At 38.2% G+C, this 27,292-nt stretch overlaps 1 protein-coding gene and 1 long non-coding RNA gene across 7 annotated transcripts in view; one reads left to right on the forward strand and one right to left on the reverse strand.

Moving 5' to 3' along the window:
• TMEM108 (transmembrane protein 108) overlaps nucleotides 1-27,292 on the forward strand; it is a 403,151-nt gene that overhangs the window by 262,264 nt on the left and 113,595 nt on the right. The window contains exon 1 of one of the 6 annotated variants that reach the window (XM_058729919.1): nucleotides 26,329-26,627. The exons of the other annotated variants lie outside the window; for them this stretch is intronic. The gene's annotated coding sequence lies outside the window, so the exon portion shown is untranslated. Of the gene's footprint in view, nucleotides 1-26,328; nucleotides 26,628-27,292 lie in introns of those variants that run through there. 6 annotated transcript variants of the gene reach the window in all.
• Nucleotides 1-27,292, reverse strand: part of LOC131511851 (uncharacterized) — a 97,162-nt gene that overhangs the window by 44,414 nt on the left and 25,456 nt on the right. The window lies entirely within an intron of this gene.

The following is a 27,292-nucleotide window of genomic DNA, read 5'->3' on the forward strand; positions in this document are numbered from 1 at the left end:
GTGGAAAAACATTCCATGCTCATGGATTGGGAGAATAAATATTGTTAAAATGCCAATATTACCCAAAGCAATCTACACATTCAATGCAATCCCAATCAAAATTGCACTGTCATTCTTCTCAAAGCTAGAACAATCCTAAAATTTGTATGGAACCACAAAAGACCCCAAATAGCCAAAGTAATGTTGAAAAAGAAAACCAAAGCAGGAGGCATCACAATCCCATACTTTAGCTTCTAGTACAAGGCTGTAATCATTAAGACAGTATGGCGCTGGCATAAAAACAGACACATAGACCAATGGAATAGAATAGAGAACCCAGAATTGGATCCACAAATGTGTGGCCAATTAATCTTTGACAAAGCAGGAAAGAGTATCCAATGGAAAAAAAGACAGTCTCTTTAGCAAATGGTGCTGCGAGAACTGGATAGCAACATGGAGAAGAATGAAACTAGACCACTTTCTTACACCATACACAAAAATAAACTCAAAATGGATGAAAGACATCAATGTAATACAGGAAGCCATCAAAATCCTCAAGGAGAAAGCAGGCAAAAACCTCTTTCACCTCGGCCGCATCAATTTCTAGCTCGACACGTCTCCAAAGGCAAGAGAATTAAAAGCATAAATGAACCTCATTTGGGACCTCATCAAGATAAAAAGCTTCTGCACTGCAGAAGAAACCATCAGCAAAAGTGAAAGGCAACTGACGGAATGGGACAAGATATTTGCAAATGACATATCGGAAAAAGGGTTAGTACCCAAAATCTATAAAGAATTTACCAAACTCCACATCTGAAAAACAAATAATCCAATGAAGAAATGGGCAGAAGACATGAATAGACACTTCTCCAAGGAAGACATCCAGATGGCCAACCGACACATGAAAATATGCTCAACGTCTCTCATCATCAGGGAAACACAAATCAAAACCACACTGAGATACCATGTCATACCAGACAGAGTGGCTAAAATGAACAACTCAGGAAACAACAGATGTGCAGATGTGGAGAAATGGGAACGCTCTTGCACTGTTGGTGGGAATGCAAACTGGTGTAGCCTCTCTGGAAAACATGTGTAGGTTCCTCAAAAAATTAAAAATAGAACTACCCTATGCCCCAGGAATAGCACTGCTACGAATTTATCCAAAGGATACAGGAGTGCTGATTCATAGGGGCACATGTACCCCAATGTTTATACCAGTGCTTTCAACAATAGCCAAATTATGGAAAGAGCCTAAATGTCCATCGACTGAATGGATGAATGGATAAAGAAGATGTGATTTATATATACAATGGAATACTACTTGCCAATGAGAAAGAATGAAATCATGCCATTTGTAGCAACATGGATGGAACTGGAGGGTATTATGCTAAGGGAAATAAGTCAGTCAGAGAAGGACAGATATCATATGTTTTCACTCATATGTGGAACTTGAGAAACTTAACAGAAGACCATGGGGAAGGGAAGGGAAAAAAATAGATACAAACAGAGAGGGAGGGAGACAAACCATAAGAGACTCTTAAATACACAGAACAAACTGAGGGTTGATGGGGAGATGGGGAGAGGGAAAATGGGTGATAGGCATTGAGGAGGACACTTGTTGGGATGAGCAGTGGGTGTTGTATGTAAGCGATCAATCACAGGAATCTACCTCCAAAACGAGGAGCACACTGTACACACTGTATGTTAACCAATTTGACAATAAATTACATTAAATCAATACATCAATAAAAATGAGTAAAATTTAAAAAGAAAGGTGATAATACTTAAGGTCACACAGGTAGAATGTGGCACAGAAAGACATCATCTTTTTCTTATGTATCATGGGGATATAATCCATAATACTTTTGAGTATAAGTTATATTGTAGTTATTTTATTCTTCCATATGCTAAATTGAATCAAGTCTTGCATCATACTCTTTGAGCTTCATTTCTCTTATATATTATCTAAGAAATTTAGGAGTTAATTATAGTTCAAAAGCCAAGTCCTCCAGATGCTCTCTCCCAAGTGAGGAAGAGCCCTGGCAGCAGTTTGTCTGTTGGTGCATTGGCACTATTTGGTGTTGCTGTGGTTCCTCTAACTTCTTGCTGACCTACACCACCACTGCTGATCCTATTGCATCTCTTATCTGATTGGCTCTACTGGTCCATTCCTCAGGCAAGTCTTTCTGGCTCGAGTTCTAGCTGCCTTGCAGTCTCATCTTTGTTTTTTGTCTTGTCTTTGTTGTTTTCTTTTTGTCTTTTTTTTTATAATTGAGATATAGTTAATCTATAGCATTATATTAGTTTCAGGTGTATAACATAATGAATCAATATTTGTATACAGTACGAAATAATCACAATAGTTACCATGCATCACCATAATTACAATAAATTTTTTTCTTGTGATGAGAACTTCTAAGATTTACTCTCTTAGCAGCTTTTAAATATGCAATACATTATTAGTAACTATAGTCACCATGCTGTACATTATATCTCCATGACTTAGTTATTTTATAAGCTTTTACCTTTTAATTGCCTTTACCCATTTTGCTTACCCTCCACTCCTGCTCTTCTCTGGCAACCATCATTCTGTTCTCTATATCTATGGGCTTGGTTTTTGTTTCGTTTATTTTTTTTTTTAGATTCCACATGTAAGAGATATCCTACAGTATTTGTCTTTCTCTGACTTACTTCGCTTAGCGTAAGTATGCCCTCAAGGGCCATTCATGTTGTTATAAATGGCAAGATTCCATTAATTTTTGTGGCTGATTAGTGTTCGTGTGTGTGTGTGTGTGTGTGTGTGTGTATGTGTGTGTGTGTATGTATCTTAACCCACTTATTCATTGATGGACACTTAAGTTGTTTCCATATCTTGGCTATTGTAAATAATGCTACAGTGAATATGAGGCTGCATATATCTTTTCAAATTAGTGTTTTCATTTTATTTGAATAAACACCTAGAAGTGGAATTGCTGGATCATATGGTGGTTCTGTTTTTAATTTTTTAAGGAGCCCCCTGATGTATTCCATAATAGCACCAATTAACATTGCCACTAGCAGTACACAGAGTTCCCTGTTCTCCACATCCTTTGCCAACATTTGTTATTTCTTGTCTTTTTGACAATAGCCAGTCTGACAGGTGTGAGGTTATCTCTCATATTGTTTTGATTTGCGTTTCCTCTGTGATTAGTGATGTTGAATATTTTTCATGTGCTTGTTGACCATCTGTATATCTTCTTTGGAAAAAATGTCTATTCCAATCTGCCTATTTTTTAATCAGATTGTTTTTTTTGCTGTTGTGTGAGCTCTTTATATATTTTGGATGTTAACGTCTTATCGAATACATGGTTTGCAGTTATTTTCTCCATTCAGTATATTGTATTTTCATTTTGTTGATGATTTTCTTTGCTGTGCAGAGACTTTTTTGTTTGGTGTAGTCCCACTTGTTTATTTTTGCTTTTAGAGTCAGATCCAAAATATCATTGCAAAGACCACTGTCAGGGAGCTTACCACCTATGTTTCCTTCTAGGAGTTTTATGGTTTTGTGCCTTACATGCAAGTCTTTAAATCATTTTGAGTTAATTTTTGTGTATGGTATAGGGCAGTAGGCTAGCTTCATTGTTTTATATGTGGCTGTCCAGTTTTTCCAACACCATCTATTAAAAACAGTGTCATTTCCCCACTGTATACTCTTGGTTGCTTAACCATATGTATGTGGGTTTACTTCTCGGCTCCCTATTCTGTTCCATTAATCTATATATCTGTTTTTATGCCATTGTCATGTATTTTGGTTACTATAGCTTTGTGATACAGTTTGAAATCAGGAAGCATGATGCCTTCAATTTTGTTCTTTCTCAAGATTTCTTGAGGTATTTTGCGGTTCCATACAAATTTTAGGATTATTTTCTATTTCTACGAAAAATGCCTATGGAATGTTGATAAGGCATGTTTTGAATCTGTAGACTGCTTTGGGAAGTATGGACATTTTAACAATGTTCTTGCAATCCTTGGGCATGGAATATCTTTCCATTTATTTGTGTATTATTCTATTTCTGTTACCTCCTTGGTTAAATTTATTCCTAGGTATTTTATTCTTCTTGATGCATTTCTAATTGTGATTGTTTTCTTAATTTCTCTCTTTGATAGTTCATTGTTAGTGTATAGAAACAGAGCAGATTTTTATATTGATTTTTGTATCCTGCAACTTTACTGAATTCATTTATTCTAACAGTTTTCTTGGTGGAGTCTCTAGGATTTTCTACACATAAAATCATCTTATCTACAGATAGTGACAGTTGTACTTTTTTTAAATAATAGGATGACTTTTGGGGCATCTGGGGGGCTAAGTCATTTAAGTGTCCAAGTCTTGATTCCAGGTCAGGTCATGATCTCATGGTGGTGAGATGAAGCCCTGCATCAGGCTCTGTTGGGCTTGGAGCCTGCTTAAGATAATCTCTCTCCCTCTCCTCTGCCCCTCCCCTGCTCATACTCTCTCCAAAAAAATAAAAAATAAAATAAATAAAAAAACCTTTTATTTCTTTCTCCTGCCTACTAGCTTTGGCTGAGACTTCCAATACTGTACTGAATAAAAGTTATGAAAATGGGTATCCTTGTTTTGTTCCTAATCTTTCACCATTATGTATGATGTTAGCTGTGGGCTTATTTTATGTGATCTTTGTTAAGTTGAGTACAATTCCATCTATATCCACTTTGTAGAGAGTTGTTATCATAAATGGATGCTGAGTTTTGTCAAATGCTTTTTCTGCTATTGAGATCATATGATTTTTAGCTTTCCTTTTGTTAACATAGTATATTATGTCAATTTGTGGATGTTGAGCAATCCTTGCATCCCTGGAGTAAATCTCACTTGATCATGGTGTGTGATCTTTTAAATGTATTGTTGAATTTAGTTTGCAAATATTTTGTTGAGGGTTTTTGCAAATATATATGTTTAAGCTTCAAAAATTATGGTTTTAGGGGTGTCTATAGAGTAACATCCCATAACCTAGAAATATAGCACTCTGAGTTCTACATAGGACTATGCTAGATGATAGACTTATAATGTATTATATTCCCAGTATTAGCAAGTCTACATGTGCACTTAGCCTCAATAGTTGATCAACAGAATTTTCTAGGATATGTACAAATCATCAAATGCCAAACAATTGGGATTTTCAGATCCAGTGCTTTTGGGGAATTTTACTCTATTACAGAAATTGTACTGAATAACAAATATAATAATTTAAAACATTGTTATTATCTCTAACTGAAGGGGTGGGAGAGGCTTTTTAAAATCCTCAATTCTAAAAATAAATAAACAAATAAAATCCTCAATTCTGTCAACTCTAATTTTGTGCATCTCCTGTTTTTCTTCCTCTTACTCTCTCATATCTCAAAGCAGAATTTTTTGACATTGAGCCACTTGACTAAAATTATGTAATCACTGAAGGAAGAATCCCATGGGTTTTGTTTGTTTGTGTTACTTCATTTGAAGTCTAGTCTTTGATTTATATAGTCTTGCTATCGTGTCTGGTAGGTTGTAAGCTTCCTTAGGACTTCATTCAGTCCTTAGCCAGCCATTCTGTAACCCCAACAGGCACTGAATGAGATTAATAGACAAAAATATGCACTAAGTTTATTCATTCAACAAATATTTGAATGCCAGTCATTGTGTTAGATCCTGTGTTAAGATCCCTTAAAAAACAAAATCTTAACAATCCCAGAGAAAGATAGTTAAAAGTTATTCTTTTCCAAAGCAAATTTTCATGGACATTCATTAAACACTATGTGATCAGGATCCATGCTTCTTCTATCTTAAGATCCCACTATCTTCAGTGCTAGCCTACACAATCATCACAGAATGGGGGAAATATTGCATACATATCCTTCTTTGTCTAGAAGTAATACACATGAATTTCTGCTTCCATCCCAATAGCTAGATCTAGTCATAGGGCCCCATTTGGATTCAAGGGGACTGGCGATAGTCTGTGGCTGTGCAGATACTACCCAACAACAAATCTACACTATGGGAGGGAAACAAATCTTGGATAGTGAACTAGTCATCTCTATGTTCTTGGCTCTAAGCTTAAAACTCTAGGTGGAAGGATAACTAATAAAACCAGACAGACTTTAAAGCATCCAGTTCTTCTGACAGCCTATATTATAGAGTAAAATAAAGGCAACAGGAATGGTTCTTAGAAATAACTAGTTGTAACCACTGTTGCTGTGAATTCTTACAGAATTATTTACAAATTTTCTATTACGGAGTTCTGTTATTGTCACTATCATCATCACCCCATCTGTTGATGTGAGTGCCCTTGAGATAAATGAGTAACTGACCAAAACAACATTAATTTCAAGTTTTGATAGGCTCATGGGACTAACTATTCCTGTTTACAGGTTTAAAAGGATGAAAGGCAAGTAAAACAGGATTCATTTCAACTCCCTGCTGTGGTAGTATTAAAAGAGCTGTAAAGGTCTAGATATGTGAGATGAATGAAAACAGGACTGTCATCTAAGGTTATCCAGATTGTGAATTGAAGATAGTACAGAGGCCATTTACGTTGTAGACGGTGTTAATGGTGTCCTCCTGGAGTTATGTAGCTATTCTGTGGAGGACCTGAATAAAAATTTTAGCAGTGGAATCATTAGGAAAATAATGTTTTAAACATAGTTTATGATGCTGTAATTGTAAATTCACATGGAGACCCAGCAGATAACTTTCCTTTTAGATTTTTTTGATATGTTTTGATCAGTTTTTCTTGGTACAGTATGTCAGGAAGTCTTGCTCCATAAGCAAGTATTTCATGTTCCTATGAGTAAATGGAAAGTAAAATCAAGAGGAAAAGAGTTGAGAGTATAATGAATGGTAGAGAAACAGAAAATGGAAGGGTCAAGAAGCTATGACATTTTAGAACTAAATGAGTAGATAAAATGGGAGGCTTGGGTTAGGATGGCTTTATCCCAAAGAAACATAGAATGTAGAGCAACCTATTGCAGGAGTTCCTGTTTTACCCAAGAAATATCCCATAAAACAACAAAAGTAGTTAGGAATCAGAAAAGCTAGATTCTAATACTGGCTGCTAACTTGCTATCAATTATTTCACCTATCTGAGCTTCAGTTTACCCATTTCTGAGGACTCTCAGTTTATCCACGTATAAAAAGAACATAAAATAAAAAATGGTCTATAAACTTATTCCTACTCTTAACATTCTACAATTAAGAATGGATGGGGGCGCCTGGGTGGTTCAGTCAGTTAAGCGGCTGACTTCAGGTCACAATTTCATGGTTCATGAGTTTGAGCCCCGTATTGGGCTCTGTACTGACAGCTCAGAGCCTAGAGCCTTCTTTGGATTCTGTGTCTCCTTCTCTCTCTGCCCCTCCTCCACTCATGCTCTGTCTCTCAAAAATAAATTAAAAAAAAAAAGAAGAAGAATGGATGGATGGATGTTGGGGCATCTGGGTAGCTCAGTTGGTTAAGCGTCCTACTCTTGGTTTCTGCTCAGGTCATCATCTTGTGGTTGGTAAGATTGAGCTCCACTTTGGGCTATGTGCTGAAAATGTAGAGCCTGCTTGGGATTGTCTGTCTCCCTGTCTCTCTCTGACTCTCCCTGTGCTCACTCGCTCTCTCAAAATAAATAAACATTAGAAAAGGGGGGGTGGATGTTTTTACCCTAAAACAAACAAAAAGGTCCTGAGTGTCATTGAATCTGCACATTGGAGTCAGATAGCCTGGGAAAAGCTCATCAAGGAAGAAACATAAATGAGGGCACAAGATGGTCTTTTCAGTTACTCCATCCTAGGTGTCACTGCTTATAAAAATGTATTAAACTCTTTAGGTATGATCAGATTAATACAGAAAATTGAAAGGTATACCACCCGTCTGATAGATTTTTTAAATTCTAAATCTGTACGAAGATTTCTTTTGCCAGTGTTTAATTTCACTTGGTTTCATTATTTACCAAGCTCTCCTTGGTTGGTTGATAATCATCTTCAAAAATGTGTTCCATATACTGGAAATTGACTAAGAGAACTTAAGTGTTCTCACCACAAAAAAAAAAAAAAAAAAAGGTAAATATGTGGTGATGACTAGGTTAATTAGCTTGATTGTGGTAATCATTTTACAATATATACCTATATTAAAATACCATGTAGACCTTAAACATATACAATTTTTGTCAATTATACCTCAGCAAAGCTAGAGAGGAGGGGGCAAAAAATACATATATGTGTGTTCTGAATCTCTCCTGTGCCCTGCTGTAGTCATTATGTGCATTAATAAAAAGGAAAAAGATGGGGCACCTGGGTGGCTCAGTCAGTCAAGCATCTGACTCCTGGTTTCAGCTCCAAGTCATGATCTCATGGTTCATGAGTTCAAGCCCCCAAGGAGAAGCTTGGGATTCTCTTTCTCTCTCCTCTCTCTCTCTGCCCCTCCCGCTCGCTCACTCATGCACGCTCTCTCTCTCTCTAAATAAATAAATAACTTTAAATTTTTTATTTAAAAAAATAAAAAGATAATAGGCCTGATCTCACAGAGATTCTGGGTAATTCCAATACTCAGGAATTGGAGGTACCTACTGGGAGGTAGCTACTTGGCAAGATAGTTTTAAAAACTAAATTGTAAACCTGGCTTCAGCATGCCAGAGGGTCCTAAACATCTCATGTGAAGGCACATGAGTCATATTCCTAGTAAAGAACATATAAAAGATATTCATTAAATATTTGTAGGTTGGATGAATGTGCCTAGAAAAAATCCACCTGCAACAAAGGCAGCCAATGAACTGCCTGTAAAGGTAGCCATTAGTCACTGTTGTGGGTATTAGTGGGAAGAATTGTAATAACACTAGCCCCCTTTAGAATTTCTAACCATATCCCTGCTCTCTTGCAGTTTGGATTTTGAATCCATATTATATATGTAGTATGAGTAACTACAAGAGGAGATAAAAATATTTCTGTTAGGTAGCAAACACCCTCCAGGGGCCAGCCAAAAATGGAAATTCACTTGGTAGGAAAGCTCCTCAACCAAGGCGGCTCCGGATACCTAGAAATTAACTTCAGCCAAACATGAGATTCTAATAAAAAATTTCCAAATGCATAAGGAAACGAACTATGATAGCAAGAGTCGGCAAGAGAAGAGAAAGGAAAGAGAAGAGGGAAAGGGATTGATTTTAGATTGCCAAGAACTTTAGATACTGGAATTAGCAGATACTGAGTAGGAGCTATGGTATTTTCATTATCTATCAATGTTTAATAAATTACCCCAGAATTTAGTGACATGAAACAACCAGTTGTGCTCATGGAGTCTGTGGGTCAGGAACTCTGGGTTTGGGTAATGATTTTATTTGTTCCATGTTGCATGGGTCCACAGCTGGATGGGTTGTAGGCTTTAGTGACTCAACATCTAGCTACTGTAATACTCTGAAGCTTTGTTCACTCATCTTTCTGGTGGTTCATGCTGGCTTGATTGAGCCCTTAGTTGAACTTATCAGCAAGAACATCCAAATGTAGCCTCTCAGTGTGGCCTGGGCTCCTCACAGCATTATGGATGTTTCTTAGGGAATCTGTAGAAAGGCTTAGGCAGAAACTGTATCACCTTTTCTAACCTAGCCTCAGCTTCATGCAGGATGACTCCCACTGCCTTCTATTTGAAAGGAAATCAATAGCAAAGCCTTGGAAGAAAGGAAAAGAGATTTCACCTCTTGGTAAGGGTTGTCAAGGTTCTGAGAGGGAATTTGAAACTAGAAATATTGTTGTAGCCATCTTAGAAAAAGACAATCTTTTACAATAGTTAAGAATTTTGATTAAATAAAAGAAATGGGGGAGAAGAATCTTGAGATAATAGACTGTTAAAATTAACCAGTTAGCAATCCCTATCAAAATAACACCAGCATTCTTCACGGAGCTAGAACAAATATCCTAAAATTTTTATGGGACCAGATAGGACCCCAAATAGCCAAAGCAAACTTGAAAAAGAAAACCAAAGCTGGAGGCATCACAATCCCAGACTTCAAGCTGTATTACAAACCTTTAATCATCAAGACAGTATTGTAATGGCAGAAAAACAGACTCAGATCAATGGAACAGAATAGAGAACCCAGAAATGGACTCCCAAACTTGGCCAACTGACCTTTGACAAAGCAGGAAAGAATATATAATGGAATAAAGGCAGTCTCTTCAGCAAATGGTGCTGGGAAAACTGGACAGCGACATGCAGAAAAACTCAAAATGGATGAGAGACCTAAACATAAGACAGGAAGCCATCAAAAGCCTTGAAGAGAAAGCAGGCAAAACTTCTTTGACCTCAACCACAGCAACTTCTTACTCAACACATCTCCAGAGGCAAGGGAAACAAAAGCAAAAATGAACTATTGGGACCTCATCAAAATAAAAAGCTTCTGCACAGCGAAAGAAATACTCATCAAAACTAAAAGGCAACTGACAGAATGGGAGAAGATATTTGCAAATGACAAATCAAATAAAGGGTTAGTATCCAAAATCTGTAAAGAACTTATCAAACTCAACACCCAGAAAACAAATAATCCAGTGAAGAAATGGGCAAAAGAATGAATAGACACTGTCCAAAGAAGACATCCAACTGACACATGACAGATGGCCAACTGACACATGAAAAAATGCTCAACTTCACTCATCATCAGGGAAACACAAATCAAAACCACCTCATACCAGTCAGAATGGCTAAAATGAATGACTCAGTCAACAACAGATGTTGGCGAGGATGCGGAGAAAGAGGATCTCTTTTGCACTGCTGGTGGGAATGCAAACTGGTGCAGCCACTCTGGAAAACAGTATGGAGGTTCCTTAAAAAGTTAAAAATGGAACTACCCTATGACCCAGCAATTGCACTACTAGGTATTTATCCAAGGGATACAGGTGTGTTGTTTCAAAGCTGCACATGCACCCCAATGTTTATAGCATGCTATCAACAATAACCGAAGTATGGGAAGAGCCCAATGTCAATCGACAGATGAATGGATAAAGAAGATGTGGTATATATATATAATGGAGTATTACTTGGCAATCAAAAAGAATGAAATCTTGCCATTTGCAACTATGTGGATGGAACTGGAGGGTACTATGCTAAGCGAAATTAGAGAAAGACAAATATCATATGACTTCACTCAGATGAGGAATTTAAGATACACAATAGATGAACATAAGGGAAGGGAAGCAAAAATAATCTAAAAACAGGGAGAGGGACAAAACATAAGGGACTCTCAGATACAGAGAACAGGCAGAGGGTTGCTGGAGGGGTTTTGGGTAGGGGGATGGACTAAATGGGTAAGGGACACTAAGGAATCTACTCCTGAAATCATGGTTGCAGTATATGCTAACTTGGATGTAAGTTTAAAAATAATAGTGATAATAATAAGAATAATAATAATAATAATAATAACCAGTTAAATTAAAAAAAAACTAACTAAATCTTAAAGAACTAAAAAGATGTCATTATTAGAATTTGAAACTCAGGGATGCCTGGGTGGATCCATTGATTAAACATCCAACTCTCTTGATTTCAGCTCAATTCATGATATCATGGTTCATGGGATTGAGCCCTGCATCAGTGCAGAGCCTGCACAGGATTCTCTTTCTCCCTCTCTGTCTGCCCTTCCCCACTTGCACGCTCTCTCTCTTTAATAAATAAAGATTTTAAAAAAAAATTGAAACTCAGTGGATGGATTAAATAGCAGATTAAATATCTTTAAGGAATAATGTACTAGAGCACAAAGTTTAATAAATTACCTGGCATGTATTATGGAGAAATAGAAGGTTAAGAAATGCAAGTGATTGATATAATACAAGATAATATGAGAAGACCTAATGTAGATACATTCAGGGGTTCAAGAAGAAGAGAATAGAGAAAATAAGGGCGAAGTATTTGAAATGTAACAATTAAGAATATTTGCTAGAATGTATGAAAGATATGAATACTCAGATTTTGACAATGCTGTGAGTATCAAGAAAAAATAAAAAGAACTCCGTACCTGTATAAATAAACAATGAAATTACAGATAAAAGATGGCCTTAAAAGCAGCCAGTAGAAAAAGTTACTTAGAAAGGAATAACATTTAAACTGGCAGTTGACGGCTCAGCCACTATAGCATCCTGAAGACCATGAAGTAGTATCTTTAAAATGTGGATAGTTGATACTGTCAACTTAGAATTAAGGATCTAATGAAACGGTCTTTATAGCATGAGAGCAAAATAATGTTCAGATGTTTTGCTTTTTTTTTTTAAATAGAACATTTCACAGATGGACCCTTATTTATAGAACTTATGAAAGATGTGCTTCAGGAAGAAGAAAATTCTTCTTAGAAGGAAAATCATAAAAGAAATTAATAATTTCCTATATTAAACAATATAATGTCTAATTGTAGGGTTATAGAAAAATAAAACTAAAGAAATATGCTGTCCAATAGTAGCATGTAGGTTGGGGGGCATTGAACAGAGTCAAAGTCTTCTAAATTCTTATGGTGTTTGAGAAGATGGAAAATATATTCTCAAGTAGTCATGACAAAATTTTAATGGAACTGCTAAAAAACTGGAGATAAATTCCAAACAAGTAGAGCAAAAAATCTATTGGAATGAAAAAAAATACATTCCAAAAGAAGGCAATAAAGGGGGAAAATGGGCATAAAATTAGATAAATAGGACAAGGTAGAAGTAAATCCAGATGTCAGTGAGCACAGTAAATATTGGTGGAATAAACTAACCAATTAAGTGCTTCACACTCAAGAAATTACTATATGCCTAATGTAAAAGTTGGAAAAGGGTAATATGAGCAGGGAAACTTATGGGTCATTCTTGCCAACAAAAATAATTGTAGTCTTGGCTTAGTAGGAGGGATCATGGCAATCATCAAACCTGCAAAGGACACAATGCCTACACCCATCACCCCTGATTTCAGAATGTCTGCAGGGGCACATTGTACTGCCCTCTGGTTCATTTCTTGGGTAGAAGTTGGCAGGAAGTCTTTATTGGTATCATCCCATCTGAGGCTATCTGTTAATATTCATGACCTGAGGCTGTTACACAGCACCTGTGTTATACAACAGCACCTTTTTTATGACCTAAGATGTCACTGTCTCATGAGTAATGAGGTGCTATGGGAGTTATTGAAGGATTAGCTATAGATTCTTTAACCAATCCACAGTTTGCAGGAGATGAGCCACCATCATAAAGAATTTATCAAAATGATTCATCTCTGTTGCTATGGACAGATTACATTCTCATTCTGTCTCTGAAAGTTTATAACCAGTCTCTGAGTAGTTACAAATGTATTATTAATAATCCTTAGAAAAGCAATTTATTTTTGCATAGGTTAACCATTGCTTCTGTTGTTGCTCATGCCCAGAAAATTTCCAACAATCAGACCTGACTTCATAAAACTTGACCCTCCCAAAACAAAACATAAAGCAATATTATGTTTCTCCCTTTGAATATAGCAGATCTGCCTGTTATCTATTCATTAGTATCTTAAAGCTTGAGTTGGCCAGTTAAGTTCAAGTTAAAAGCTTAGATTTGCCTCTAATGTTTTCTCTCTGAGAGCTGTTATTGAGTAAAGGGGGAAAGAGATGGGATGAAAACCCTTCATCCCATTAGGATTAGGTTTAGGTTTAGGATTATGATTAGGTTGTGTATCTGAACTAGGCAGAGTAGATGTTGCCTGTTTGTAAACTTTGGCCAATTCCTGGTGATAGGAAGACAAATGCAGGGACTTTTCTTCCAGACAATGATATGCTTACTGAGTGCACAGCACTGAGTTACACCTTTTGGGAAGAAGTCAGAGGTCCAGACATTTTTTACTAGAGGGAAGGTTCAAGCAGAGGTTGTTTCATGTGTTTCCCTCCGGGACCCTGAGGGAAAGGTACGACAGGATTCCAATGCCCCTGAGTCCATGGGGAAAATGCCATTCATACCCCACTATTGTTTCCATCAAGTTACAAGAAGGGCATTTTGTGAAGGCAGGAAAATATAGTAGGTGGTTCTCCAGAACCTGGTTTAGAAGGCCATGTGGTGGGCCCTGGCCAAAAGTTGCTGGCTGCTGGGTCCTACCTGCTACCTCCCAGTATAAGTGGATAAGCCAGAGCGATAGAAGTCCCTCAGGTATTTGTGCATCACAGCCTTGTCTATGAGACAGCTGCTTCCATCTCACCTCCCAGTCCTTGCAACCCAGGGGCAGAGCTGCAGCCCCAGCACCCCCAAAAACCTCTGCCCTCTCCTGCATCACCACTGCTGCTCTTCTCTGTCCTCTTCAGAACCTCTCCCTTTGCAGTACCTGTCCTCAAGACTTTGGGGAGACCAAAATGAACTCCTCATCTGAGTGGGAGGGGGAAAGGGCCAGGGGACAGGAAGAGAAAGAGAGAGATGGAGAGACCAAGGGACTATAAACATCTTCTCATGTTATGAACAAAGGACAAAGCATTGTGCAGTGATTTTTTTTTTTTTTGAAGAGCAGTAGAGTTTTTGTGTGTTTTTTTTTTATCTTTGAGTGGTATGTCTATTAAAAAAAAAAAAGTGTGGGCGCCTGGGTGGCGCAGTCGGTTAAGCGTCCGACTTCAGCCAGGTCACGATCTCGCGGTCCGTGAGTTCGAGCCCCGCGTCAGGCTCTGGGCTGATGGCTCGGAGCCTGGAGCCTGTTTCCGATTCTGTGTCTCCCTCTCTCTCTGCCCCTCCCCCGTTCATGCTGTGTCTCTCTCTGTTCAAAAATAAATAAAAAACGTTGAAAAAAAAAATTAAAAAAAAAAAAAAGTGGTTCCATTTAAGCCTCTTGTACTAAATTTGGAGTATACAGAGCTGTTTCAGGATTAGTTGATTGTTAGTACAGCTGAGAAATCACTAAAACACACCATTTCTGTGCCAACAGACCTGTGGACATGCCTGGAAATACAGATTTTAACTTTTCTATTGTCTTTTTATTACAAGTAAATGTAAAATACTCAGTTATTCATTTGCCATTTTCAGAATTCTTCTTCCTGAGATCTTTAGATTGCAGGTGCCATAGATGTTGGTGGTTAGAAGCAGAAATTACCTTTTTATGAAAGAATTGTCTTAAAATTTTTCTAGCAAATGTTATATTCTGTGCATCAACCTATTACCTATGTTTAGCATGCCTAAAGGAGGTGAGGAGCAAAACCAAACTAATATGCTAAATTAGTTTGACCTTTAATATGGCTGTTTATGCTTTACTTTCAAGTATTCAAGATGTTCATTTTATTTTGGTTTAATAAGAGGTAATTGTGAGCTATATAAAATGATAAGAGCTTGCCATTTGTACTTTGATTCAAATCTTGGTCCTGACATTTGCTAGCTGCCTCAGTTTCCTCATCTGTCTAGAATGAATAATATAACCTACCATTTAGGGGTTTCTGAGGATTAAGTGAGATTTATCAAAAGCTCCAAACAATACTTGGTGCCTACTAGATTCCAAATAAATAGTAGAAATTATTAATTATTCATGTAGCTCTCTAGTAAGGGATCTGAGTTTGATGCTGTGGTTTAAGGTTGAATGAAAAACCTTGAAGAAACAGAGAACATAATTCTCATTCAGACAGAAGTCCAGGTAGTACCCTGGTGAGGTCCATGCCCAGCCAACAGCTTGCAAGGTTTGCAGCTGCCAGTGAGAACTGAGAATTAAACTCTGTTCCTTTTTTCCTTCTAAGAACTCCAGAATGTCATAAATTGGACTGAAATGTCAAAATGAAAACTTTTTGAGGCCATGGGATATAGGAAAAAATCATGAATTTTCTAATCCTGGCTCTGCAGTTTACTAGGTGGGAGACTTTGGTTTCCCTCCTCACTTACTAAATGGGAAGAGAATATGACTCCTCCAAGGTCCAGTGAGGTAGTGTATGTAAAAATAGCACAGTGACAAACGCACAGTGCCTGGTGCCGATGTTCACCCCACCTCTCACACTCATCTCTGGCTCCCCTTTTGTTTTGAAAAATCTGCTGCTTTCCAGCAGATCACCTGTCAGTTTTGAGTAGCTTCTTTGTGGTGTCAGGATGTTTATGGAGCACCCCTGGAGCAGAGAGCTCTGCCAGTCACAGATGTGCCTTACAGTGGACCTGATGAACCCGTTTTAGAAGCTAGAGGAAGTTTTCCGAGAGAAAAGGTTTATTCTTAGAGTTATTACATAGGAAACAATGGGCTGATCTCTGCTTCAAATGGCTTATAATTCACTGAAAAAAATGTAGAAAAATGTAAAATTGAGAGAAGAAAAATTTGCACACACACATATATAACATTAAGTAGGGTCTTGTTAATGATTTTGAGATTATTCCCTTCACAGGCCCATGTGCAGACGTTGTCACATTTTCCCTTGGATTAGTCTTCACTCCCAGGCTGTCCTGATGGGTAGCTTTTTAATACAGATTAGTAATGTCCACTAACGTTCCTCTCATTCATCGATGAGACCTTCATGACACTTAATATATTACTGGTACTTAGTCAAAATCTTACATAATCCAGTGTTGTCATCTGACTTGGCACTTCAATAAACATGGTCTTATTAGTTTCATTTGCTTCTAAAGCTTCTGTAATCTGTGGTGAGTTGTCTTCCTTTCCTTTATGATTACTGTTTTGATGACAAAGAAGTGTTTTTGCTGTTCTTTTTTTTTTTAATTTTTTTTTTAACGTTTATTTATTTTTGAGACAGAGAGAGACAGAGCATGAACGGGGGAGGGGCAGAGAGAGAGGGAGACACAGAATTGGAAGCAGGCTCCAGGCTCTGAGCCATCAGCCCAGAGCCCGACGCGGGGCTCGAACTCACGGATCGTGAGATCGTGACCTGAGCTGAAGTCGGAGGCTCAACCGACTGAGCCACCCAGGCGCCTCTGTTTTTGCTGTTCTGAAACTCTCTTGATGGGCTTATGGAACAGTCTCTCTCTCCCCTATGAAAACTTGAGGAACTACTAGAGGAAGCCATGAGAAGTGGATAAGTCCATGAGTTCTGGTCTTGCCACCCTTCTTGGCTCAGATGTGTATTGCCTGCAGAGTGCAAGCCCCAGAGCTTTCACCTGTTTATTTAAGAGGTAGATAGCCGTATTCCCATTACACAGATGAGAAAACCAAGGTTTAGTGAGGTTAAATCATATACCCAGGGTTGAATTGGCTACAACTAAATAATAGAATTAGAATTTTAATCCCTGGACTCTGACTTCACACCCAGTGTTCATTCAGCTATTCCACTTTATTAGTTAGAGAAAAATTATGGGTTACTAAAAGGAAACAACGAGTTTTGCAACTAGAGGAGAAAGTATGTTTGAGCCCTAATACAGTATCCAGTGGCTGCTAGTAAGGACAACCTAGCACAAGGGGTAAAGAAAGTTTTCCAGTACCTAGAGAATGAGTGTGATTCTTATAAATAGGACAGGCCTTGGAAAAATGGGTCTGACCTATCAGTCCTTTGAATGGCCCAAGTGGTCAAGGAGACAGTTCCTGAATTGCACAGTGGATGCCCACAAATAGGTGAACGCCTTGTGAAAATCGAGCCCAGAGCCACAGAGACTAAGAGTTGGTTTTGTAGATACAAGGGGTGAGTGAGACTCTCACCATATATGGAAACCTCTAAGCCAACTCACCAACTTAGTGTATATCTTGAGCCAGCTGTTAAGTATCTTTACTTAACACCTAGTTTGGTTTAGGAACCCATATTTAGTAAAGTACTTCCTTGCTTGCCATGCCACTAACATGTGACTGTTTTAGACTTATTTTCGCAAATAAGGATATTTGCGATCTATGTGCCAGGGATCATTCTTCATAGTGAGTAAGATGATCAAGATCTCTGCCCTGTTGGAGGTTACAGATTAATTGGGGAGCCCATATAACAAGGAAATTAAAAGATACATCAGAAAGAGAAACTTACTATGCAGGGATCTAACAAGGTTATTGTGATAGGTATGACTCAGTAGCTAGTTTGAGTGGTGAAGAAAGGCATCTCAGAGTGGGTGACGTTAGGCTAAAATCTGAATGACAGGAAAAAGCCTGCTTTGCCAAAGTGGATAAAGAGGAACATCCTTGATAGGACAAAAGGGACAAAGGCCTTGAGGTGGGGATGTGTTCAGGATTGTTCAGGAACAGCTAGAGGGCCAATTTTGCTGGAGTATAGTCTGTGAATAAACCAGTGGAATAAGATGAGGTATACAAGGGGTGAGCAAGAGCAGGAAATTTGTGTTCTGTTTTTAGTGTGATGGGGAGCCCTTGAAGAACTCTAAACAGAAATAACATGATATGTTATATGTTTTAAGATAGCTGGCTGCTATATGGATAATTGCTTGTAGGGGTTGGAACTGGAGTCAGGGTGACCAATTAGAAGGTAATTGTAGTAGTCAGGTCAGAGATGGTGATAGCTTGAACAAAAGTAGTAGTCATAGAAATGGAGAAACAAAATCAGGAAACCTCTCGGACGTGAGTCAACAGGACTTACTTATGGATTGGATGATACCAGAGTGAGGGGGTCACATTTAATCAACCCTGGCAGGCAGCAAGGTAAAACATGTCCTAACCAGGTAGGTTTTAGGTCCATATTTCCCCATTAATTATGTAAGCTACTTGTCCACACTTGAGTTGATGAAGTAAGGGATCCATGAACCTTTGTTGAATTTGGGTGCTGATAGCATTAACTGCATCATCTTTAGATCATGGAATAGTTTGAACAAATGGACAGCAAGAAACGGCAAGGAAAATATTGGGACTCTCTTTGGAAGTGGTAGCTGATTCATTCATCAAATATTTAATATCTGTTAGATGTAGCTGAGTGCTGTAAATATAAAAAAGTGAGAACTACCTAGAAAGCTCATACTCTTGTGTCCTTGTTGGAATCTTCTCAAACAGCACACCTGGAAGTTACATCTTTGGATTGAGATCTCTGGACAATAAGTCAGTTAATGTCTGCAACAGACACACCAGCCCTTTGATTTTCAGTTGGCTGTGGTCTTTCTACAGCAGGAACAATTTAGACCTTTTTCTTCTTTTTAAATTTTTTTTTAACCTTTATTTATTTTTGAGACAGAGAGAGACAGAGCATGAATGGGGGAGGGGCAGAGAGAGAGGGAGACACAGAATCGGAAGCAGGCTCCAGGCTCTGAGCCATCAGCCCAGAGCCCGACGCGGGGCTCGAACTCATGGACCGTGAGATCGTGACCTGAGCTGAAGTCGGAGGCTCAACCGACTGAGCCACCCAGGCGCCCCTAGACCTTTTTCTTAATGCATTTCTGAAAAGAATGCTGGCATTTCTATCTACTCTTTGTGGCTGAGAATTCATTATTGTTCTCTTCATGCTCTCACTTAACTCTTCTCACCTACTCATTCCTAAGACTTATTAGTATACAGGAGCAGAAAATATTCCTCTTTTCCTCAAGGTATATAAAGCATGCCTAAAGTGCCTTGTTTTTTCCTCATACAAGGTCCAAGCTACATTAATTTATCATTGAATATTTCCATTTTAAGAAGCTGTTAATTCCAATAAATGTTGATGGAGATTTGAAGCCCAAACATTTTAATGAAGTCATAAATCAAGAAGCCATAGCAGCTTTCTTCAGATGTCTTCACACAAAATTAATCTACTGGATGGAAGGTTTCCTACAGTGTTACAGCACCTGCTTTGGACAGGCAGAAACATTCCCAGCTTGGGTTTTAATAAATTACAGTCATCGAAGTATAAAAGTGATGTGGAGAAACTTGACTTCAGATGTCAGTCACTGCATGCTGTTTTCTCCTCCCCTCAGATTCTAGCTTTGGTCATACCTGGCTCTAAAGTTGCACATTACCTGGCTCTGAAGTATTACTAAGAGATGTCTTTGTTTTATTAGTTTATCCCTGCCCTTTATAACTATAGTAACCAGTGTACTTACCATTCAGATCAGGTCCCTGGTTAATATCCAGCCTTCAGTCTGCATAGCTTCATATACTCATCTTTGAAATTCTGTAGCTATTACCTTTATATATGTTGAAATGAGAAAATGTCCTATTTATGGACTGAATTCTCCCTGCTATTTTTTCAAAAGTCTGAAAATATTCCCTTATTTATAATGTCATACTTGATGCAGTTTTCTTGGGCTCAGTGGATCTCTGTTTCAACATAGTATATCTGTTCTGTATAGTGTCATGTATTATTTAAATGTATTTATTATAAAATAGAACATGCACAAGCTTTACAGATTGCCAAAGAGGTTGCCGTCTGGGCAGATTTTCTTATGAACTGCATAACTCACGATCTCTTCCTCCTTCCCACTTTCATTTACCTTATAAATGAAATACCAGCATCCTGGTACCAGGTATTACCATAGTAACATAGAAAGATTGTTTAAGCAAAAATGGGAGAAAGAGAAACATCACTGAGGTTTCATCTCCATTGGCTCAAGTTTCTATGAGCCCACTGACCAAGACAGAGGGTCTGGAGAAAGCAAGGAGCCCTATTTCTGTTTCTGTCATTAGAAATGAGAATGTTGTGGTATTTGTGAATTTTGAATACTTGGTTCATCAGATATCTAGAAGTGCTTACTGGGTGTCAAGCCCCACTGACTGCTGAGGATGCAAGCAGGAGGAGAGGGGGTTCCTGCCCTCAAAGAACTTGCAGTACAGTAATCATACCCTTTCACACAACAGAGTTGTTTTGCAAAAATCTTGCCAAAAACTCCAAACAGAATCCCCCCCCGCTTTTTTTTTTTGCCAGGCATCTTTTTTCCAGATCTCTTGAGAATAGGCTCTTGAGAAACAAATTTTTATTCTGAATACCCTGCTAATGGGATAACAATGAGAATCACCATTTGAAATACTTAAACAAGCCTTCCAAGTTTTTGGAAGTTCTCTGCTACTGTAGATCATAGCTGATGGTTTCTAAAACTTTGCAAGCCAATTACTTTGTCCTGACCCCTTGAGGACACCCCAGCTAAGGTAGAGAGCACAAGAAAGAACTCCAGGCAATGGTGAACTGGAAATGTTCTTAATTTCTTGGAGAAAAACAAAATACTATGGTGGTAATTTAAAGGGAATGAATTGGAGTGACAAGGAGAAATTAACTGAATTACATTTTCTGCATAAACAAGTAAGTAGCAAGGAACATTTACGTCATCTGAAGCTAAGTTACTGCTTGAATGGGTGCTACCTTTGAAAACTATAACAGTTCTTTGGGTATGCTGTATATGCTACTGTTTACTACATTACTATTCTATTCTAATTATAGTTAAAGTAAATCCTTTTAGTGCTTAGAGAATGTGACTTAAAAGTGTAAGAATGAGATTTCTTCATGGATCTGAAAGTGTCCTGGATCATAGATGAGTTCATGGTTTTTCTGAGTTATTAAAGATAAATATTAAAGAGTATTCACTGATAAGAAAAACAGATTTGTTGATTTAATGAGTAGCTTATAATCTTGTGTTTATGTCTCCCAAAGGATTTCTGTGAAATCGTTCTTTTCACTTAAATTCAAAAATGACTGGGGCGCCTGGGTGGCTCAGTCGGTTAAGCGGCCGACTTCGGCTCAGGTCATGATCTCGCGGTCCGTGAGTTCAAGCCCCGCGTCGGACTCTGTGCTGACAGCTCAGAGCCCGGAGCCTGCTTCAGATTCTGTGTCTCCCCCTCTCTGACCCTCCCCCGTTCATGCTCTGTCTCTCTCTGTCTCAAAAATAAATAAAACGTTTAAAAAAAAAAATTAAAAATAAATAAATAAATAAATAAATTCAAAAATGACTAATTTCATACAGTATTTTGTGGTGAATAAGAAAAATCCACACAAAAACAGCGTGTTAGAAATTCTTTAAATTTGACCTTCCTCAAATCCTAGAACACTGCATTACAACTGCAGTCTATATGAGAAAAATTCTCAGAGTGGTAATGCTTAGAGATTACACTGATACTAAAACATCAACTTCACTGGTTTGAATGTGAATTTCATCATTCATGCCAGCCTCTGGAAGAATGGACTTTTAAGCAATCAAGTGGCCCAAAGTTAGTAACAGAAAAATGAGGACACATATAATCCTCAGCCTGAGTAATCCAAGCCTGCAGGCAGCATTTGAGCAAAGTGGAGAAGTCAGTCACTCATGCTGTCCTTCTGTAGACCATGCAACCACTGCTAGAAGGCAAAAGATGGGACATCTGCTGTGAAAGTCACATCCACTTTGGCAATGATTGTTTTCTTCCTCTCAAGCCTGATATAAGAGCAGTTAGCTATTTCAGAGTACTTATTTGATATGTCCATGGAGTGGTCATTATCTCATCCTACAAAGAGGATAATCAGTGATTTATAGAGTATTGGGGTTCTGGTGATGAAAATTCTTGGGAGTTTAGATGTTCGACTTTAGAGAAGTAAACAATAATATTGATTCACCCAACAAAAGGTGTCCTTTAGGCTATTTTCCCTGTTGGTAATAGATTATTTTAGCCATCCCATTCTTGTGTCAAGATTGCTCATGAGCAAGAACCTCATTTGTAGCTGCTTGTCTATGACCAGAGATTGATTCTATTAAGTTGGAACTATGACTTTCTCGGGGGAAACCAGCTGGGAATGAACTTATGTCCACAGGTGACAACACTGTTTTCTAGCAAAGATAACATCATTCCCTCTCCAAGTGGTCATTACGTTATGTTCCTTTCTGCTTTGGGTACAAAATCATCACAAAAAGAAGCAGTGATGTTCTAAGCACATGTCCTAACTTTTTAAGTAGTCCATGATATGCGTCTAGATCTCTTTGGAGAAAAACATGAGACCATGAGTGTATAAGCAGATCTGGACTTGATGATTATCTGTAAAACAGTCCATGGAGAAATTACCTAACTTCCAGAGTTGCTGAGGGGACTAAATGGGAGAATGCAGGTGTGTCAATGAGGAAAACAGGAAGCTGAAATCATGCTAGATAGTTTAAGCAGAAGGGGATTGCAGATAAGGAGTTAAGTGCTTATGAAACTATTGGAAATTTCAGACATTAGAAATCAGAAACTACTAGGTCCAAGGACACACCAGTGTAGCAGCAATCCAGAGGTTTTAGACCCCAGGGACCACCACAGTTCTCTGTAAGCACTGACAAAGCCATGATGAAGATACTGAAACACTTAACACAGCTGCCTCACTGCTTCTCATTCTAAGGAGGAGCTGTAGAAGTAGGGCAATGGTCTCTTGCTTCCTTCTTCCTTCCAGGTTTCTCACAAAAGCATGTAATACACACCTAGAATGCTGCTACACACTGTAATCTAGGGAACATGATTTTAAGTTTTTCAGTCTCTCCAGCTAGAAAGAGGGTAGAATGGAAATTGGGAAAATCAAGTCACATTATTTACCATAGCAGGGAAGTACTTAACCCCATACTTGCTGAATTCTAATTATGTTACGCTGCTTTTGATATTAAATATAACATAGTACTTTGAACCCTGGTGTCTTGGCCCTCATTTCCTAGAGTTCTTTTGACAAGTTGATTTTTAATGACACCCAGATGACTGAGGAGTCTTTCCTCTCCCAAGACTTAAAGTCAGCTATTGGCTTGGGAGGCTCTGGTGATTTGGTTGACACTGCTGCCAAAGCTTTCAGGGCACAAGTCATGACCAGGTTGCCCATGGAACGTACAGATTTACTTGGGGATACCCCTCATTAGCAGGTAAAATCAAGAATCTCAGTTAGTAGTTCCAGAGGAGAAACAGTTTGGTCTATAACCTGTAGAATTGTGTTATCCAATATGATAGCCTCTAAATACATGTGGTGATTTAAATTAGTTAAAATTAAATAAAATTAGAAGTTTTCAATAGCCACATGTATTAGTGGCTACCATAATGGACGGTGCAGATATATAATATTTCCATCAATTGCAGAAAGTTCTGTTGGACCGCACTGCTAGAATGTGTCTTCACGTGTGGATCAGAACTTACATGTGTATCTCTAAACTGTACAATCTTTGTAATTTTTTTACAATATTAATGACATCAAGTATCATTTTAGGACCCCAGTCCTTTCCCAGTCTGCATCTATAGTCTAGCACTTCTACATGACACCGAAAGCTTCCCTTTGTGTTTGGCAAGGAAAGTTGGTGATAGCTATTTGATACCGCAGTGACTGGTTGACTGTTATCAAAAGTTGGTTATTCCTGGATGGGCCAATTTGGCATAGATCCACTAGGAATCATCAAAGCCAGACATAGGCAAGACAGGATCCTTTGATTACGTGTTCTTTTTTTTTTTTTTTAACTTAACTCCCTCCAGACAGCAGCTTCTTCCTGATTCTAACATTCTGTATGCCTTTGAGGTTTGATGTTCTACCTTGAAGCTTTGAAATAATTCATTTAAAAACTTGTCCTTGAGCTCCCAACCTGTTAGTGGACAAAACACATGCTTTGGGTTGGGTGATCACTGTAGCCTGCACTATAGTGCAGCACTAACTTACAGATAAAATAAACCTATCCTTGCATCATTTGTTGAGGCTACCATACTGTGATTCTGAGTCCTGTGTATAGGAACCTTTATGGCCAATGTCACTAACATTGATTCTGTACCTACAAGCTTCCATCTCCACCTTCCGTCTTTGGCAAGCACAGATGTGTTGGGAGAATATCCCAAGTTTGGACTGCCTGGTGAGGAACTGGAGTGGAGAGAGATCTACTGTTGAGCTTCTGCAAAAAGCCTGAGTGAGACCATTGAAAATGAATGAAATATTCATGCTGCTTTCTCCTCCAGGGTCTGTAATTCTCTTATATCAAGTCAGATGACAACAAAACTACATATGTTATTGTTTGGCTCACCATAGAAATACCTTCACCACCCTAGCATTTTACAATATGTATTTAGCTTTCTTAAAAGTGGCTGTATGTAAAAGTGTCCTGCTTTGGTTAAAAAAATATATCAAAGACATCATTTACTGCGTTATTCAGTGGTTTCTTACATAAAGACTTGGGAGGTAAATCCCTCCTATAATTCAGTACCAGGGCAAAAGTTGTCTTTACATATGAACTTATATGCTACCTCTTTCAAATGTTGAGAGTTGTCCAATTCATTAAAATCTTTTTGCCTTGGCTCTGAGGATGTTCTTTAAAAAAAAAAAAAAAAAATGTGTTCGCTTGCAATAGTTCTCCAAGCCTAGATTTTCTGGTATAATATTTATCCCCCACCCAGCCATATCACTTATTATTATACCTTCCTATATTTAAGAGTTTTGGGTTTTGTTATTGTTGTTTTGTTTTAGTAATTTTTTATTCTATTCTCTTATCTTTGGGCATAGAATAAACATCAATAAACCAGTGAGTAACAACTTGGATATGAATAGTCACCTGTGGAGACTTTTAAAATGTACGTGTCTGGAGCTTATCTCACAACTAGTGAATCAGAATCTCTGGGGCCAGGACTGGAGTATGTATGTGTATGTGGAGTATTCTTTTAAATATCAACAGGTAATTCTCACATGTTCTTTTGGTTAAGAGCCATTGAAGCAACTCAATGAATGGTGTGATAACAAGCTGAAAATTAAGTGGTTAACAAATTGAGTCATAGCTGGCCCATGTGAGATGCCAGGTCAAACAAGTGGTGAGGGTTGCTTACAGGACTTCCAAGATAAAGGGATGTAGTTGCTGTAAAGTCATGATTCAAGGGCAGTTGACTTCATTCATTTGTCCATTCTAGCTATGTGCCAGGCACTGTGATTGGCAATGAGGATACCAAAATGGTACAGTTCCCTGCATCTAAGGTGCTTATAGTCTAGTGGGACTATCAGACATATAGATAATGACTGAACATTATAATAAATACAGATATGGATACATGCTCAAAGCATCATGGAAGCCCAAAGAAAAACCATCTGGCCAAATCTTTGAGTGAAGAGGTCAATGAAGGCTTCCTGGAGGAAACATCTAGAGATCTGGATCTCAAAGGATGAATAGGAGTTTTCTAGATGAATGGTTTTCCCAGAAGAGGGGCCAGCAGTTTGTGGGAGATGCACACTGTGTAAAGAGCATCTATTTCTGCACAAAAAATTTCCTCCAAACTGAGTGACTTAAAACAACAAATACTTACTATCTCATTATTTCTTTGGTTCAGGAATTTGGAAGTGGCTTGGCTGAGGGGTTCTAGCTGTAGGTCTGTCATTTGGTTGCAGTCATCTGAAGACTTAACTGGGACTGGAGGATCTACTTCCAAATGGTTCACTCATGTGACTGTTGGCAAGAAGCCCCAGTCCTTTACTGTGTGGGTTTCTTGATATGCCTGCCCACATGTCCTCATGACATGACAGTTGGCTTCTCCCAGAGCAAATGATCCAAAAGAGGACAAGGAAAAAGCCAAAACATCTTTTATGACCTAATCTTTGAAGTCACACAAAATTCTGGTGATTACACAGGTCGTCTTATGCGACATGGGAGGGGAGACCACACCAGGGTATCAGACAGGATGTAATATCTTGTTGCGATCACTGTAGAACCTGGCTACCATACAAGGACATCAAGCTTAAGATGGAGGAGTGGCAAAAGAATCTGGCAAGGTGCTGGGCCCAACCAATCATGAAGGAGCCCAAAGGCCATCATTAAGAAGCTGAAACTTTATTTAGTAGGCAATGTGGAGCCATTGTAGGAGTGGTAAGAAGAGAATTTGATGGGTTCAGATTTACATTTCAGAAAGACCTCTTGGACAATATGAAGAGTTTGGAACAGAAGGGTGAGTGAGCTATCATAAAGTCCAGTGAGATGATGCAGACCCAGGCCAGGGCAATGTGGCATGGAAATGTAGAACTTTGCTATTCAAAATATGGTCCATGGAGCATAACGCCAAGTAGCATTAGTATCATCTGAGAGCTTGTAGAAATGTAGGATTCAGCCTAGATATACTGAATAGAATCTGACTTATATGGACCTAAAAGTTTGAGAAGTACTATGGTAGAGGATGCAGTAGAAATAATTAGGAATGTGAGTGTTGAGGAAGAAAGAGGACAGAAGATTGACTTACAAATCATATTTGCTCCACTTCAAAGCTAGATAGCATGTTGTAAACATTTTTACCTGAGCCTACAGAATGAATCCAGAGAGCTGTGCATATGCACAGTGTCACTGTTGATGTGATACAATCTAATAACAAGAAGACATTCTCTTTTATTACAAATTGTAGTCATGTAAGTGGTGCCAACAAAGGAAACTTAGGAATACTTCTCTGTTGTAAAGTTTTATATTATTTTCCAAACAGCTTATCTGTTTTGTCTGAGAGTCTGAAGAACAGATACCTAAATTTTCAGAAAAGAGGCCATGAGGAATGGAATAACATAATAATACGATAACAGGGATTTGGAAAGCTATGAGATAATGCACATTCTGGAAAATGTCCTGATT

This window comes from Neofelis nebulosa, chromosome 5 (genome assembly GCF_028018385.1).
Source record: "Neofelis nebulosa isolate mNeoNeb1 chromosome 5, mNeoNeb1.pri, whole genome shotgun sequence".
In the NCBI taxonomy this organism is placed as follows: Eukaryota; Metazoa; Chordata; class Mammalia; order Carnivora; family Felidae; genus Neofelis; species Neofelis nebulosa.